This window comes from Solanum pennellii, chromosome 5, assembly GCF_001406875.1.
Source record: "Solanum pennellii chromosome 5, SPENNV200".
Taxonomy (NCBI): domain Eukaryota; kingdom Viridiplantae; phylum Streptophyta; class Magnoliopsida; order Solanales; family Solanaceae; genus Solanum; species Solanum pennellii.
The window spans coordinates 51,387,234-51,406,192 of NC_028641.1; the positions used below are offsets into that span (position 1 = coordinate 51,387,234).

General features: G+C 31.6%; 1 pseudogene; it reads left to right on the plus strand.

Moving 5' to 3' along the window:
• The window catches only part of LOC107019572, a 39,550-nt pseudogene that overhangs the window by 2,133 nt on the left and 18,458 nt on the right, over positions 1 to 18,959 (plus strand).

Genomic DNA, 18,959 nt, shown 5'->3' on the forward strand with positions numbered 1-18,959 from the left:
TTCTCTCTCTGTTCTTTCTATTTTTCTTATTCAAACCCTTTTTCTTTTACCCTAATTGTCATATAATTAAGTATAAAAGATGATAAAAATAACCACTTTTTATTTCAAGGTTATCTCCTTTAACCCCCAAGTAATTGAATTATTAACATTAATCCACTAATTTTATAACTATAAGCATGAATAGTCCAAAACGCCCCTTAAAAACTTTTAACAGAAATCCGACCCAGTCAGGGTTACGCAGCCTGCGACGGTCCGTCATGACTGTGACGGTCCGTCCTGCAGGTCCGTCATAAAGTTCAGAGAGTTAATTCTGTGGAAAGATTTGTTACGGTCCGTCGTGCCAACGACGGTCCGTCCTGCCATTCCGTCGTGAAGTTCAGAGAGTCGATCTCAGTACCCAAATTTTCAGAATCTAAGTGTTTTGGAACGAGACACCCTCGACGGTCCGTCGTGCCCATGACGGTCCGTCGTGGGATCCGTCGACCCAGACAGTTATTACCAGAAATAAACTCTACTGCTCAAAACGACTAAACAGGTCGTTACAAAAACATCAAGCGAAAAAAGAGGTACAACAAATAGAAGAAGTAACAAATAAAAAAATTTTAGAATTAGAAAAAGATTTAGCAATGTTAAAATAAATGTATGAAATAAAACAAAAAGAAAAAGAACAAAAAAGAAACTTAGAAAATGAAATAAACAAATTTAAAAAAAGGTTGCAATTAGAAGATAAATTAGAAGAAAGTAATCAAGATAATCTAACTAATCTGCCAGAAGTAAGAATTGATGATATCAACGATGATTTAGAAGAACAACACTGAGAGATAAGTGAAACATATACAAAACTTTTAGATAATATAGATAATACAAAAAATGTAGAAATAAACACGGGAGATATAGACATGAATGAAAAACCTAGTACATCAGGAGTAAAAAATCCAAAATATTTAAATCCAACATACTATTATGCAAATTATGAAAAGTATGACAGAGAAAAAACTTTATGGAATAAAAGATTAAATAAATGGACACCTAAACCAACAACGGATCAACATAACTTTTTAGATTTAGACTGTGTAGCAGATATAAATAAAACAATTCAATTATGGATGGGATATATATCAAAACAATTAATAGATGATAAAATAGGAATGACAGAAACACCATGATATATAGAAAGAACACTTATAGGAACAGTAAAATTATGGTTACAAAATTTAACAGAAGAAAGTATAAAGACTTTAAGAAATAATAAAAAATTTAATGGAGAAACGGCTACAACATCTATGGAAATATTAAATAAATATGAAATAGCTATAAGAAATGAATTTAGTAGTATGACAACAGAAGTAGAAGAACAAAATAAAGAAAAAGTTATAAATAGAAATTTTATGGCAAAATTGGCAATATGTAATATGTGTTACATAGATGAATATACATGTGCATTTAGAAAATATTATTATAAAGGAACACATAACATGGAGGAAAGTAAGGAAATAAGAAAATTATATTTTACAAAATTACCAGAACTTTTTAGTTCAAAAATAATAAAAAGTTGGAATGAAGTAGAATTAACAGATACTTTAGGAGCTAGAATGAAATTCTTACAAAGATGGTTTACAGAATTATGTGAAAAACATAAAGAAGGCATAAAAATGGAAAAAGTATTAGTAAAAAACATAGCATGTTGCAAAAATAAAATAGCACCTCAATTTGGTTGCACAGATAGATATTATAAAAAGAAGTATAATAGAAATAAAAATTATAAAAATATAGATCAACATATAAATATAAAAAACCAAGAAAGAAATATTATGTAAAAAATAACAAAACTAAAAGACCATTTAGACCAAAAAGAAAATTGACGGAATGTACTTGCTATAATTGTGGAAAAATAGGACATATAGCTAAAGATTGTAAATTACCTAAAAATCCAAAGAGGAAACAGATTTCAGAAATAATCATGGAAAATGAAAAATACACACAAATAGAATATGTCGATTATGATTTAGAAAGCGAAGATAGTATACATGAAATATCAGAAAATGAAATAGATAATGACATAGAATTAGAATCAGATAATGAACTTTATAATATAAATGACTGAAGCAGATATACAAATAATAAATAAAGAAGAATGTCAAGATGAAGAAACTTTAGAACAAAAAATAATATTTGATAATAGTATATTTGAACAAATAAAAGGAAAAGAATTAGATCTACGTGTAGAAAAAATATTAGAAGTACCAAAAATAAAAAATTGGTTTAAAAGACAAAAAGAAGAATATTATGTAGTAAGCCAAAGAGAACATATCATAGATTGTAAGTATACCGAAGGAAAAGCTAAAATACCAACAATAAATAAGAGAATAATTAATAAAGAAATACAAGAAATTAATGCAAAAAACCCAATTAGATATGTACATTTAGGAGGAACCGAAATATTAATAAAAGCATGTTTTAGAGAAGGAATAGATACACCTATAGAAATATATTTAGCAGATGATAGAATTATACAACCTATAGAAAAAAGTATAATAAGTGCAGCAAAAGGTAATTTAACATACCAAAAATTTAAATTTATAATAAGTGTTAATTATTCATTAGCAATTAATGAACGAAACATAGATAAATCATTAGTATTATATTGAAAAATGTCAGGAATAGAACTAGCACCTGGAAGTAAAATATTTACAGCCAGATGCAAGAATTTATATGTTTTAACAAGAAAACATAAAATAATAGAAAAAAATAAAATAAATAAAATAAAAATAGAACCCCTTTGAAAAATAGTTACGGTTATAGATAATAATGACTATACTTATAACGAGATTGATATAGAAGAAGATTTAGAGATAGTACAAGAAAGACTAAGCACATCAAAAAGAATAAATAATAATGACATACCACAAACATCATCAAAAATGAGTACTTCAAATAGTTCCAAAAGAATAAATATAATTTCACAAAAATTAATAGAAGAAGAAATAAAACCACACCATTATTATATAACAGGAATAATGGAACAATATAAATATTTAATACTAATAAATGCAGGACAAGAAGAAAGCTATATTACAAGAGAGTTAGTAATGGAAGATAAAATAATAACTACGGAACACTCATGTCCAGAGTTACCAAAAGTATTAATAAATATTGAAGAGACAACAGAACAAGAAATAATAGTTGGAGGTATACCAATGATAATAAAATTTAAAATATATCAAGGAAATGAAAATATAACATTAGGAAAAAAATAGCTAGAACAAGTAAAACCATATAATATAGAGGATAAACAACTAACGATAAATTAGCAAAATAAAAAAGTCATAATAAAAAGGACTTTAATAAAAAAAATATGTATGAAAATATATATACTCGCGAAGATAATAATAGAGGGAAATTATAACAGATATTATGCACCAATGACAGATACAGGAGCAGAGGCTAATATATGTAAATACAATTGTTTACCAGAAGAAAAATGGGAAAAGTTAAAAACACCAATAATAGTAATAGGATTTAATAATGAAGGAAGTATGATCACATACAAGGCAAAAAATATAAAAATACAAATATAGGATAAAATATTAACTGTAAACGAAATATATAATTTTGAACTAACAACAAAGGATATGTTCTTAGGAATGCCATTTTTAGAAAAATTATATCCACATATTATAACAAAAACACACTGGTGGTTCAAAACACCATGTAAACAAAAGATAGGAGCAAGAAGAGTAGGTAACAAAAGAAGAAAGACAACGGAATGGATTAAAGGCAGTGAAAAAATTACACAAAATTAGGAAATATAAAAGAAGAAGACCCTAGAATAGAATTAATTATATTTTCCTTAGATAAAGTAAAGATAATCCAAGAAAGATTAGAATTATTATATGACAAAGATCCTTTACAAGGATGGGAAAAAACATAAAACAGAAGTTAAAATTGAACTGATTGATGAAAATAGTATAATAACACAAAAACAATTAAAATATAATTTAAATGATTTAAATGAATTTAAAATACATATAAGTGAATTACTAAAAAATGGATATATACAAGAAAGTAATAGTAAACATACAAGTCCGGCATTTATTGTTAATAAATATAGTGAACAAAAAAGAGGAAAAAGTAGAATGGTAATTGATTATAGAAATTTAAATCATTTTTGGGGGGTGCGGAATTCATCATACGTTCATCATAAATTAATATATATGTATTGTAGAGTAAAATATATTTTATTATAAATTTCTTCTGATAATTGTTTTAATCTAATTATTTCTTCAAGATTGTTTATTATATATTCTATATATGAAATATCTTGGGTTCTTTGATACATATATAAATTTTCTTGTATTAAGTAATTTAATAACCTTATTTTTTATCCATGGTTTCTATCCAATATTTTAATATTCATAGTTCATTTTAATCTGAATCTATTTCTAAATAATATATCTCTATTCTTTCTATATCTAGTTTTTGTAAATCTATTTCATACCACTTTGACTTAATATATCTTCTAAATCATACTCAAATATTTTTTCCCATATAACTCTTGTGATGTCATCAATTTCTATATCTTTAAGTATATATAAAATCAAAGTTTTATAGCTATGATTCCTGGACCAAGTGAGAGTTATGAATCCCAACCTCTGTGCGAAATGTTGAATTCAGAAGATCAAATAATTTTGTCAAACATACTTGATAATTCAATGAATCAAGAAATTAATCCTGGTCCAAGTGGGAGTTAAGAATCCCAAAAATCCTATAAATGAATCTGAACTTCAAATCTGTAAGAGTACAGGAAAAGGTTTACCTAAATAATCTTATGAAATTGAGGATTATGTTTTCTTTGTATATCCTACGGATTTGGATGGACAAAATAATGTAACAGAGGTGTTATCAAGACCTAAAAGGGATGAATGGTTAAAAACGATGAAAGAAGAATTAGAGCCTATGAAAACCAACAAAGTCTGGAATCTTGTTGACCATCCTAGGGAACGTTAAGCTATTGGAAATAAATGAATTCTTCAAGTAACGTAAATCGGATGGATCAATAGAAAGACATGTCTCAAGTTTCTTATTCTAGTACTATCGAGAGTTTGATGTATGCTATGATGTGTACTTGCCCAGACATTTGTTATGCCGTGAGTCTAGATAGTAGATATCAATCCTATACTAGAAAAGATCATTGGAAACAAGTAAAGAGAATATTATGATATCTTAAGAGAACTGTGGATCATATACTATGTTATAGTGGATCTGATTTATTCATAAAAGGTAATACAAATACTTATTGGTCTGGTGACTGGGATGATAGAAAATCAACATCCGTTTTTGCTTTCTTACTAAATGGTGGTACTATTTCATGGAAAAGTAAGAAGCAAACTTGCACATCTCGTCCAACCATGGAATCTTAATTTGTTACTTGTGTGTGTGCATTACACAAAGTTATTTGGTCATTGAGATTCTTTGAACATTTGAATATTACAAAGAATTCTGAGGGTCCAATTATTCTACATTATGATAGTCAAGAAACTATCGTGTAAATAAAGGATCCTAAGTATCACAAAAGAACCAATCTCATTGACATCAAGTATAAATTTATGAGTAACATAGTGTCAAGTGGATAAATAACATTACAATACAATCATACACGTGAAATGATAGTTGATTTTTTTGGAAGACCATCTCTAGAGACTTGTTTGAAAAACATGTTAAGGCTCTAGGTTTACGTAAAGTATGATGATATTTCGGCATTGTAAACAGAGTTGATTGTTATTATATTCTCTTTTATATAAAACGATTGAATTCATGTTCAAATGTAGTATGGATGTTATAATATGTAAGATATATATTGGTTCGAAAGCCGCAAGATTGGTTCTCTCACACGAGCAATCATCTCTTAAGTGAAGAGATGAATTTCACCACCATTTTATGACTTGTTTTATGATCCAGACAAAAGTTTCTCCATGAAATGAGCTTAAAGATCACTGAAGAGAGAAACTAGGGTTAAACATCTGGATATGTTTAGACCAAGGTCTGTACGATGTTGAATAATCAATAGAATGAGACACATACACCAATTTAAGGTGTAAACATCGTATCACATATATCATACCACGTGTGTCTAGCGATCAATGTGTCAATGAAAGAATGTTTCCTGCTTCTTCATTGTGTGAGACCCAGAAAAGTTAAGTCAACTTTTCAATGAAATACCCTTTGACCTTTTGTTATTTCTTGAAGTTTCCATCAGTGTTGCTACTTTAGCATGTTAGCCATGAGTGATTTGGCAATGCAGTATATGTCTAGGAAAGCAGTTGATATGAAATAGATAGATTCGAGTAGAAAGGAAATATGATTGAATGAGCAATAAACTTGTAAACATGAGCCAGCTATTACACTCAAGTGTTATTGTGTGTATAAAGTTAGACATATACTCAAGTTCACCTCTTTAAGAGGTTGAGGGATCAAATAAGTAACTATTGAAGTAGTGAATAACGTCTGTGGTATTGTGAGTACTAGTGTTATTAAATAACATTGAATTATTTCCACGTGATTGAATTCATATACAAGGCTTGAAAAACCTTAAAAATAATCTTTTCATGCTCACAGGTCGCACGAACTATTTGTCGTATGAATTGTGTGTCTGATTGATATAATTTTTGACTTTGATCTTGTCCACAATGTGCAAAGTGGGAGATGTAATTTTGAGTCATGGGTCGCTCATGTGAACCGACCCGGCCCGACCCAATCTGTTTTAATGTATTATCCAATTAATTAGGATAAATCCTTTAAAGGATAAGACTGAACAGTTAAAAAGTAACTATTCAAATCAAATCCTCTTTAAAAGACTCGTAGAGGGAGCAGTTTTCAAGTAACAAGAAACGTGAAACTTGATCAGTCAAAAGTTAAACGTAAAAAGAAAGAGGAAAATCTGTAAAATAGAAAGTCAAAAACCAAGCGTTCAGTCTAGAAACAAAAGTATTGAATTTCTCAGGGAGATTCATTAACACCCAACAACTGACTTCTATTTTGTGAACAAAATATATGTTTCTTAGTGATTCAAAGATGGACTTGAGCACCAACTTATCAAACAAACAGATCAATGACTTTCACTGTGAATTACAAGATACACATCTTGTTGTTAATTCCTCTTAAAATTCCAACACATCAAAACACAACCTGGTCAAGGTATACTCATGCCAAGTAATCATATACAATTTCTAACTGCTTTTTATGATGCTGATAAAGCAGCTTGTTCACATACAAGAAGAATTGTTACAGGTTTCTCAATCAAGCTGGGAGATTTATTGGTGTGTTGGAAACCAAAAACACAGACTACCACTTCAAAAAAAGCTACTGAATCAGAGTACAGGAGTTTAGAATGTCTGAGCTCACTTTGTTACTTGGATTGCTTGCTGTACTGGAAGTCAAGATTCAGCTACCATGGACTTATTCAGTGACAGAAAATTAGCACTAAAAATTGCTGCTAATAATGTCTACCATGAAAGAAAAAAACATATCGAAATAGATTGTCACATTATAAGGGAAAAAATTCAGCAAGGGAAAGTCAAAACATAATACATTTCTACTAAAGAACAACCTGCAGATCTACTTACAAAAGGCTTATTTAAGGCTCAACACCGATACCTAGTTCCAAGTTAGTTGTACTTAACATATGTATAGCACCTAACTTGAGGGGGAGTGTTGAACAAAAGATAAGTTAATTTTGAAAACTTAGTTAGTTAGAGTTGTTATAAGTTAGTTAGCTAAAGTGGTTAGGAAGTTAACTGACTCATATACTGTATTTAAAAACATCTAATGTGTATTGAAGAGATTAGATGTTTGAATACAATCTAAACTCATATGAATAGCTAATTCTCTCTTCTCTCTAAGTCTCTTACTGATTCTTCCTTTCTTCTTCTTCATTAAAGCATTTGCACAGTTCACCCATGGTTAAATGATCAAGTTCACGCTCACCAACAAGATAGTAGTTCAAGTATCCAATCAACTGAGCTACTTTGATTCTCCTATTCATCGCATCCCTCACATTTCAATACAAGTATTTTCACCTTAAGTTTTGAATGTTTAATTTAGTGTCTACTATGACACACCTTCGATGTTCTAATAGATAGATAACTCTTCCTTTACGAAGAAGAACATTTCTATGATCATATTTACTATCATATTAGAACACTAATGGAGGCACATACTGTAAATGACAATCAAGAATTTGGACCAAGTAAACAGTATTCATAACCATGTATTACTACTATTTTTCATCAATACCATCATAATATAATATCCTTGTCCAAAAACATTTATATGAGCATGTTTATATCATTCATGATTAATGAAGGATTTATTAATTTTGGAACTCCGCTATTTTAAATAATGTACATTATTTTATCCATCTTGTTATTTCATTTATTGTTTCTCCTTTATTTGGTGTTTATCTTGTTTTAAAATATTTTTTAATGTATTTTCTAAAAATTATTATCAAATAGAAATAGAAGGTAATTGGATTTATGTAAGACAAAAAGTGTAATAGCTTGCCAATTCTAAACTAAGATTCGAACAATTCTTCGTATGTGTATATCAGAGGCACTTGGAAGATTACTCATTTTGAATATATGTGAAGGTTAACTCTTTAGTGTGAGAAGAGTTTTGGAGATGAATTTGGTAATCTTCTAGCATAAAGTTGAGTTGAAAGCTCCTTCATAAATGAGTTGGTATAAGTTTTTAGTTGAGTCATCTTCTAATGAACTAACATGTACATCTCAGAATAGGAAGAGTTATGTATCCCATTCCAATCAAATTAAATATCTTTGCATCTTCCTTCCAATGCCACTAATTATTCATAAATTTGAGTCTAGAGTAAAATATTGTGATCATTTTTCTTGAGATGCTCTAGTTTGCCAAAAGCGAGGACAAAATAATGATCCCTAACTTGAGGTTGTCACACTTTCTGATTGTGTAATATACCATAAATACAATAAATTACAGTTGAATATAAAATGACAAAAATGAATAAACAAGTTTTTAGGTTGTGGCATAGATATCTCACTTTGTTTAAGGAGATTCAAGCCCAGTGCAGCATAATATACACCAATCCAGTAGTATTACTTTTGACTTTTCCCCTCCAAGATACAACAACCCAACAATGTGTACAACTCAAGCAACTCTTGATTCGTTGAAGAGTCAAACGCTTCACAAAAAGAACATTTTCCTTCAACATACCATTACTCTCTTTTTTCGGATATAGTGAATATAGTTGAAGACTCAGAATATTCTTCTTTGTTTGAACTCCCTTTCACTACTACACTCCTCTCACCACACACTACAATATTGTAAAGAAATATCAAGTTAGAATTTCTCTTTCAATATTCTTCATCAAGTTTTTCTTCACTAAGGTATGTACGTAGAACAGCAATGAGGGCTTCATTTCGTCCTCATATGTCCAAAACTTTCGATTTTACAGTATGATTTTTATTATTTTGTGAATTAGGTTTCAAACCCAACTATTAATACTTCTTGAAATGTAGTTTTCTTTTGTTAATATGTCTATATTATTCTTGTAAAAAGCAACTATGCATGAGTCTTTACAATTTTTTTCTAATCCCAAGATTTAAGCAAATTATATTTAGCATAATTTTACATGTTCCAATCTATATTGGTAAAAATTGCATTTTTTGGACACAGGATCCAAAGATTCAATAAGCATGACTAATTTAAGCATTTCAGAAGTTAAGTAAAATAACAATTGCAACTAGTATCAGGATTTATTTCAGACATCAGTTTATCTAATAACATGCTTTTTCTAATATCAAGTATTGAGAAAATATTTAGTATGATTTGAAATGTTTCAATCAAATTAAATTTAAAAAATTTCTAGTTTTGAACATGATCACAAAATTTAGTAAATTAGCTTGACTAGTTCCAACATTTTAGAACTTTACTAATAAAGTAATATGAACTATATCATGCTTTATTTTCAGACATCACTTTATCTTTATTGTGATCAAATAGAAATATCGTTTCAGACACAGCTTTCCAATAATAGAAATCCTAAAACTATTTTGTCATTGTAGGATAAAGGGTCTTCCACCAGTTTAGGTTGCCACTTTTAATCCAAAGGACTCGATTAGTTGATCCACATTAGACTAATAGTATCTATATCCTGGCATGATATAGTGAAGTACTTCCAACTGGGGTTTTATGTTTAACAATATGTGGTCACATGTTGTATGTTAGTTGTACAAAACTCCCAATACAAACATTATTATTTCTTTAAACGTGATTTCTTATCACGATTTTTCAAGAGTAGAATTCTAACCTATATTATCAGTTTAGAGCTACAGAACTAAATTTACCTTAACACATTTTCAAACTTGTTTTCAAATGATCATTATATGTTGATCTTAAAGTTCTACGTATCTATCCATTTAATATGTTTATGATTATTAAGTAATGATTATTGTTTAGTGTCACCTTACATGCTCATTAGATTTCATGTTTTGATTACACCTTTCTATGTATTGCATTTATTATGATATAGATTAAGGCGTTCGTTCTCAAACTCATGATGAGATCAGTGGCAACTATTTCAGACAATAGTTGGTGACTCCTCCTCATTCAGGGACTTCATGGAATAACCAATAGTTTTACCTTATTGTTGGTCTTGAGATTGTGAGCTTGGACTAGGTGGACTTCCAGGTTAGTATATTTGTGTCGCTTTGGGTGTTACCCTAATTATTATCATGCATTTGGTACTCACATTTGACTTGTTTATTCTTAAAAAACCTTGGGACTTTTATATTTGAAGAATGGGAATAAATTTCATGAAGTTTTCCCCAAATGTTGAGCTGTGAAGGGGAGGTTTCCTTGTTAAATTAAGAGAAGAGTTTATACGTGAAAATACAACTTTTTCGGAGTTTTATTAAATGACATAAAATGACAAAACACTTAGTTTATGAATTTTTATGTATATTGGTCCACTTTTACACTTATAAGCTAGAAGTATCATTTTGAGAAGATTGTCGATTAAGATACGAGTTATATTTCACTACAGTGCACTTGTTGATGCGTCTAAGGTATCAGGTGGCTCGAGGATTCTTCCATGATTCTACTTTCTTTTATTCATCACTTGCATCTTATCATCCTATTTCTATGAATTGTTGTATGTATGTTACACCTGTCTTGTACTTGAGTGTTTCCTTGTCACTGTCTTCTGTTGTTTTCCCTCTTTTCTCGATGGTTGGTTATTGTGACTTAGAACCTTTCCATTGTAATGTTTAGAACAACAACTCTTCTTTATATATATTTGATCTTTCTATGCTTAGTCGACCTATATTACCTACTATTTTCAATCTGTATTATCAAAATCAGAAATTACTTCTTCTAATAAATTGTTCAGAAACACGAAGTAACTGCAATTTATAGAACCAGTAAGAGAGTTGAACAAAAATTTAAATTACCAAATCTAAAATCTGTAAAAACGTACCAGAATTTGAAAAAACCTTTTCAATCGGAAAAATATCAACTCCACTGAACTCACAGTGTCCCCTTAAGGAAATTATTCCCCTCTAGTATAAGAGGTTTTATTGGGAATATAACCTCCCAGGGTAAAATGATCTTAATAAGCAGAGTGTAGATACCAAAATCTCTACTGTCAGCGAATCAATCAACAACAGGAAAGTATACGAAGAAAAATGTGTGTAGAAGAAGAAGAAGAAGATCAGAAAGTTCATTCGAAAATATTCTGAAGAATGAGTGGTATTTATAGGCAAGAAGAATATGTTCTTAAAGGTTGCAACCCTTTCAGAATTCACACGACCACTCGTGAATGTTTGCAACCTTTTAAATGGTACTGGTGTTCATGAAAGTTGTAACCTTTCAGAATAGTCATGACAGGAAATTTAAATAAAATGGTAAAGTTCAAATAAAACGGGCCGCGCGCGGCTCTGAGTCAAGTCGGGTTAGTCAACTAAAAGTTGAATCATTTCGGTCAACTTCTGTTATCAACTAATTAATGGAAAACAATTTTGGCCATTTAATTAATAAATTAATAAAAACAAACTTTGTCCAAAATATAATCTCTCGATCAATCATTTTCCAAAGCCAAAGCTGAAGCCGAAGCCGAAGCCAAGATGAGCTAGCAACGACGACAACGGCGCGAGGGAGGTCCCTCTTTCCAAATCTTTTAACAATTAATAGGAGTATTTCTGTATTTAAACTCTTTTTTTCTTTCCATCAATTCGATGAGGGACAAATTCCTTTTCATTAAAGCATAAGAGGACTTTTCAAGTTCTAAACTTTTCAAATTCCTCTCCCTCATTCTATTTCCCATCAATTCTTGCTACATAGCCAACAATCCCCCACATTGATGGGAATGGTTATAACATAGGAATTCACGGACAATTGTGTACTTTACAGGCAAGGATTAATTACATCTGGATAAGTAGGTTTCCCCTTGGACTTTCCGTAGTGAACATATGTCGGATACACTCGGTCAATCGGTAGATGTGATATCTTTGAACCGTCGAGCTTTGGTGTATACCTAGACAACCATATGTCACACAATTAACCCTTTACTGTTTATGGTTCTTACGATTGTGTTCGTTTCAGCCATGAACACCTCCTGGTGTCATGAGTGTATAGAGAATAGGCTTTGATATAAAATTCTCTTTGAAGCGGCTTCCACTTCACACTCACATAGGTGATTTCTAACCGTGTCATCTCGTAGATACACTATTTGGTAAAATCTACCAAACTTAGCAAATCATTAAAAACTTTAAGCTTTATTACCTCATTAACAAGCCTTAAAGTCTTAACCTAGTTCCTGAACATTGTCTTGATCATGAGAATGGATTGAGTTAATTGACAATGTCAAACCGTCAGCCACAACTTTGTTTTTCTCCTTGAATCTAGCTCTTTGGATCTCTAGTCTGCTAGATAGAGTTACTGTCATGCTGACTTGTTCTAAGCCGTAAACCCATTCCCCTAGATGATCTTTCAACTGCCTCTCTCACTAGGTCTTTCGTTTGTGGATCTGACACATTATTGCTTGCCTTTACATAGTCAATTGTGCTAGAGAGTAGCTATCTTACAGTGTTATGTCTACGTCGTATATGACGAGACTTCTGTTGTAAATAACGCTCCCTACCCTACCTATTGCTGCTTGACTATCACAATATATGCAAATTGGTCCAACAGGTTTGGTCCAGAATGGATTATCCTTTAGGAAATTCTGGAGTCATTCAGCTTCTTCACCACCTTATCTAAAGCAATGAATTCAGATTCCATTGTGGAGCGAGCAATACATGTCTGTTTGGACGATTTCTAAGAGACTGCTCCTCCACCAAGTATGAACACATAACCACTCATGGATTTTACATCATTTGACCTTGTGAACCAATTTGCATCACTATATCCTTCAACCACAGCAGGATATTTATTATAAAGCAAAGAATAATGTATATTTTAGATAACCCAACACAAGTTTCATTGCCATTCAGTGAGTTTGATTCGGATTACTAGTGTACCGACTCAGTTTACTAATAGCACATGCTATATCTTGTCGCGTGCAATTCATAATATACATCAAACTCCCCAACACTCTGGCATATTCCAATTGAGAGTCACTTTGAACTTCATTTTTTTAATATACATCTTAAATCAATTGGAGTTTTTACAACATTAAAATTCAATACTTGAACTTATCCAATAGTTTTTCAATATAATGAGATTGAGATAATGCTAGTCCCTGGGAGTTTTGATAATCCTGACCCCAAAGATAAAATCAGCAATTCCTAAGTCTTTCATATCGAACTTGCTTGACAACATGCACTTAGTAGCATTTATATCGTCAATTTCTTTACTCATTATTAACATGTCATCAACTTACAAACAAACAATGACTTCATGATTCATAACATTTTTAATGTAAACATATGTATCGCATTCGTTAATTTTGAATCCATTTGCCAACATTGTTTGGTCAAATTTAGCATGCCATTGTTTGGGTGCTTGCTTGAGTCTATAAAGTGACTTCACAAGTCTGCACACTTTCTTTTCTTTACCCGGAACTATAAACCCTTCAGGTTGTTCCATGTAAATTTCTTCCTCCAACTCTCCATTTAAGAAGGTTGTCTTTACATCCATTTGATGGATTTTAAGATCATGCAGAGCTGCTAGTGCTATTAACATCCTAATTGATGTTATCCTTGTTACTGGAGAGTATGTGTCAAAGTAGTCCAGACCTTCCTTTTTTCTGTACCCTTTGACTACCTGTCTAGCCTTATATTTATCAATAGTCCCATCAGGTTTCATTTTCTTTTAAAAATCCACTTTGATCCTAAAGGTTTATTTCCTAGAGAAAGATCAGCCAATTCCCAAGTGTGATTTCTTAAAATTTATTCGATCTCACTATTGACTGCTTCTTTCCAATAAGTTGAATCAGACGAAGAGATAGCTGCTTTAAATGTTTGAGGCTCATTTTCAAGCAATAGTACTACAAAATCTGGTCCGAAAGAAGCAGATTTTCATTGTCGAGTACTACGCCTAGGTTCCTCACTAGTTAGAATATTTTTCATTAATTCTTCTCGTGGTCGTTTAGGACTTTCACTTGTTGAGTCACTTTCAGTTTTATACGGATAAATATTTTCAATAAACTCTGCATTATATGATTCAATTATCATATTAACATGAATATCAGGATTATTATATTTGTGAACCAAAAACCGACAGGCTTTACTGTTCACAGCATACCCAATAAAGACACAATCTACTGTTTTGAGTCCAATTTTAACCCTCTTTGGTAAAGGAACCTCTACCTTTGCTAAACACCCCCAAACTTTTAAATATTTCAAGTTTGTTTTTCTTCCTTTCCACAAATCATATGGAATTGATTGTTTTTTTTATGGGGTACTCTATTGAATATTTTATTAGCTGTAAGGATGGCTTCCCCCAAAGGTTTCGTGGTGAACAAGAATTGATCATCAAGGCATTTATCATTTCCTTTTAATGTTTAGTTCTTCCGTTCTGCAAAACCATTTGACTGTGGTGTATAAGGTGCTGTAGTTTGATGAATAGTACCATATTCCAAACATATTCTGCAAAAGGAGATTCATATTCTCCACCCTTCTCACTCCGAATCATTTTTATCTTTAGATTCAATTGGTTCTCCACTTTATTTTTGTATTGCTTAAATGCATCAATTGCTTCATCCTTACTAATAAGCAAATATACATAACAAAATCGAGTGCAGTCATCAATAAAAGCTATAAAATACTTTTCCCACCACGAGATGGTGTTGACTTCATATCGCATATATCTGTGTGAATTAAGTCTAATGTTTTAGAATTTCTTTCAACAAACTTGTAAGGATATTTAACAAACTTACCTTCCACACAAATTTTGCATTTTCGATTTATCGCATTTAAAATCAGGCAATACTTCTAGATTAACAAATTTTCGCAAGGCTTTGTAATTTACATGTCCCAAACGGGCATGACATAAATCATTTAACTCCAACAAGTAAACAGAAGCAGAATTTTATTCATACTGTCAACAACTATTACATTCAGTTTAAAAAAAAACCTCATTGAGGTATCCCTTTCCTATTAACATTTCATTCTTACTTATTACAGCTTTATCACTAACTAGGACACACATAAACTCGTTCTTAACGAGTAGTGCAGCAGAAACTAAATTCTTCATAATAGTAGGGACATGCAGAACATTGTTCAAAGTCAACACCTTGCCGGATGTCATTTTCAACATTACTTTCCCATTTCCTGCAATCCTTGTTGTTGCTGTGTTTCCCATGAATAAATCTTCATCGTACTCAGCAGGAGTGTACGTTGCAAAGGCTTCTTTCGCAAATCAAATATGTCTAGTGGCACCTTAGTCGAGAAACCACTTCTTGGAATTTCCAACTAAGTTACACTACAAGATCATTGCACACAAGTCATGTGCATCTTCCATCTTCTCCACGATGTTTGCTTGACTTTTGTATTTTCCTTTGTTTTTGTCCTTTCTTGGAGAACGACAATAAGAAGACCTATGAGAAGCCTTTCCACAATTGTAACAATTGCCTTTGAATTTCTTCTTGGCCTATTTTGACTTCTGCCCGTTGGACTTCTTTCTCTTTTTGTCTTTGGTAGGAGCTTCTTCAACAATATTGACTCCAATGATTGTTGAACTCTTATGCAACTTCTTTTCAGCGTTTTTGTTATCTTCCTCAATCTTGAGCCAATTCACAAGATCTTCAAGCTTCATTTCTTTACGCTTGTGCTTTAGATAATTCTTGAAATTGTTCCACGAAGGAGACAACTTTTTCATCATTGCAGCCACTTGGAAAGCTTCATTTACTACCATATCTTCAGCAATCAGATCATGGAGAATAAGTTGAAGTTCCTGCACTTGTGATCCAACAGTTTTACTATCTACCATTTTATAGTCTAAAAACTTTGCAACCACAAATTTTGTCAATCATGCATCTTCTGTCTTATATTTCTTCTCAAGTGCATCCCACAAATCTTTTAAAGTTTATATTGCACTATAGACATTATATAAGTCATCCTCTAAAGCACTCAAAATGTAGCCTTTACATAGGAAGTCTGCATGTTTCCATGCTTCATTAATCATGAATTTTTGTCTGTCTGGCATATCATCAGTAGGAACTAGAGTATCTTCACTTGTAAATTTCTGCAGACCAAGAGTGGTAAGCCAGAAAAATACTCGTTGCTTCCATCCTTTGAAATTCACACCTGTGAATTTATCTAGTTTCTATGCTTGTGGTACAACAGTTCGGGTTGGTGCAGCAACAGCCACTGTAATACCATTGTTTGCCATTTCTGATAAACTAAAATTGATACAATCTAAGCAAGCAATAAATTAAAATTGCAGACTAAAAAGAGTATAAAATCATGAAGTTTTTTTTCTCTACTTGAAACACAGATTTAAAAAAAATAATATCCTTAAGATTGTTTTCAATCTGTGTTATCAAAATCAGAAATTACTGATTCTAATAAATTGTTCAGAAACACAAAGTAACTAAAATTTATAGAACCAGTAAGAGAGATGAACAAAAAAATAATTTACAAAAACTAAAATCTGTAAAAACGTACCAGAATTTGAAAAAAACTTCTAAACCAGAAAAAGATAAAGTCCACTGAACTCACAGTGTCCCATTATGGAAATTATTCCCCTCTAGTATCTGAGGTTTGATTTGGAATATAACCTCCCAGGGTAAAATGATCTTAATCATCAGAGTGTAGATGCCAAAAACTCTACTGTCAGCGATTCAATCCACAGCAAGAAAGTACATGAAGAAAAATGTGTGAAGAAGAAGAAGATCAGAAAATTCATTCGAAAATATTCTGAAGAATGAGTGGTATTTATAGGCAAGAACAATATGTTCTGAAAGGTTGCAACCCTTTCAGAATTCACACGACCACTACTGAAAGTTTGCAACCTTTCAAATGGTACTGATTGTTCCTGAAAGTTGCAACCTTTCAGAACAGTCATGGCGGGAAATTTAAAAAATATGGGAAAGTTCACATAAAATGGGTCGCGCGCGGATCCGAGTTGGGTCGGGTTAGTGAACTAAAAAGTTGAAACATTTCGGTCAACTTTTGTTATCAAATAATTAATTGAAAACATTTTTGGCCATTTAATTAATTAATTAAATAAATAATTAAAACAAACTTTTTCCAAAAAAGAATCTCTCGATCATTCATTTGCCAAAGCCAAAGCCATAAATTTAAATAAAAGGGGAAAGTTCAAATGAAACGGGTCTCACGTTGATCTGAGTCGGGTCGGGTTAGTCAACTAAAAAGTTGAAACATTTCGGTCAACTTCTATTATCAACTAATTAACTGAAAACATTTTTGGCCATTTAATTAATTAAATAAATAAATAATTAAAACAAACTGTGTCCAAAAAATAATCTCTCTATCGATCATTTGCCAAAGCCGAAGCCGAAGCCAAGACGAGCGAGCGACGAGGACGACGACATTAAGTGGGTCCCTCTTTCCAACTCTTTTAACAATTAATAGGAGTGTTTCTGTATTTAAACTCTCCTATTTTTCTTTGCAACACCGCTGAGGGACAAATGTCTTTTCATTAAAGCATAAGAGGACTTTTCAAGTTCCCAACTCTTTAAGTCCTCAACTTTTCAAATTTCTCTCCTTCCCTATATTTTCTATCAATTCTTGATACATACTCAACACCTACTGAGTACCCAATATTTTGGTACTCATAGTATATATCTTCACCGTTTTCTGATGCAGCTCTTAGTAAGAGATTCTAAAAGAGCGGTTGATCTTCCATGATCTTCTAGATTCAGATTGTGGTGAGCTCTTCTTGTCCGGAGGCTTGCTATTTTTCCTTCTTTTGTACATGTCCATTTCTTGTAATTTGAATTAGATAGACTTGTAAATATAACATTTATGTATGTAGATAGATGTATGTAGATGCTCCTGTACTAGTGACACCAGGCCAGGTCAGGAGATTGATTATTGTGTTTAGTTTTGTTTCTTGGCTCCCTTCGGCCCCGTATATTGTTTATTATATTTAGATCTCTATATGTCACGACTGGAATCTAGACCCCAGACGAGACCGGCGTCGTTGACCTCTCAGAGGTCGCAAACAAGCCTACTTACGTCATTCTTACTTTACATAGGTTAATTTTAGCGGAAACTTTGAAATTTTTGATTTCCTTAATCATACTAGTTAAACATTCTTTATATTTCGTAATCGTTCATCATCAACCATCTAACATTTAAGAGATAAGCAATTGAAAGAAATAATTCATTAAGTATTAATTGTATATCGGCCAAAATAGCACCAATACGAAGTCTGAATCAAACAGGAAAGAAGCGCTAGTGGAACATGCTCCACTAGCTCAACTCTAAAACTACGCTAGAATGTAAAACAGTAGCATCCTCGAA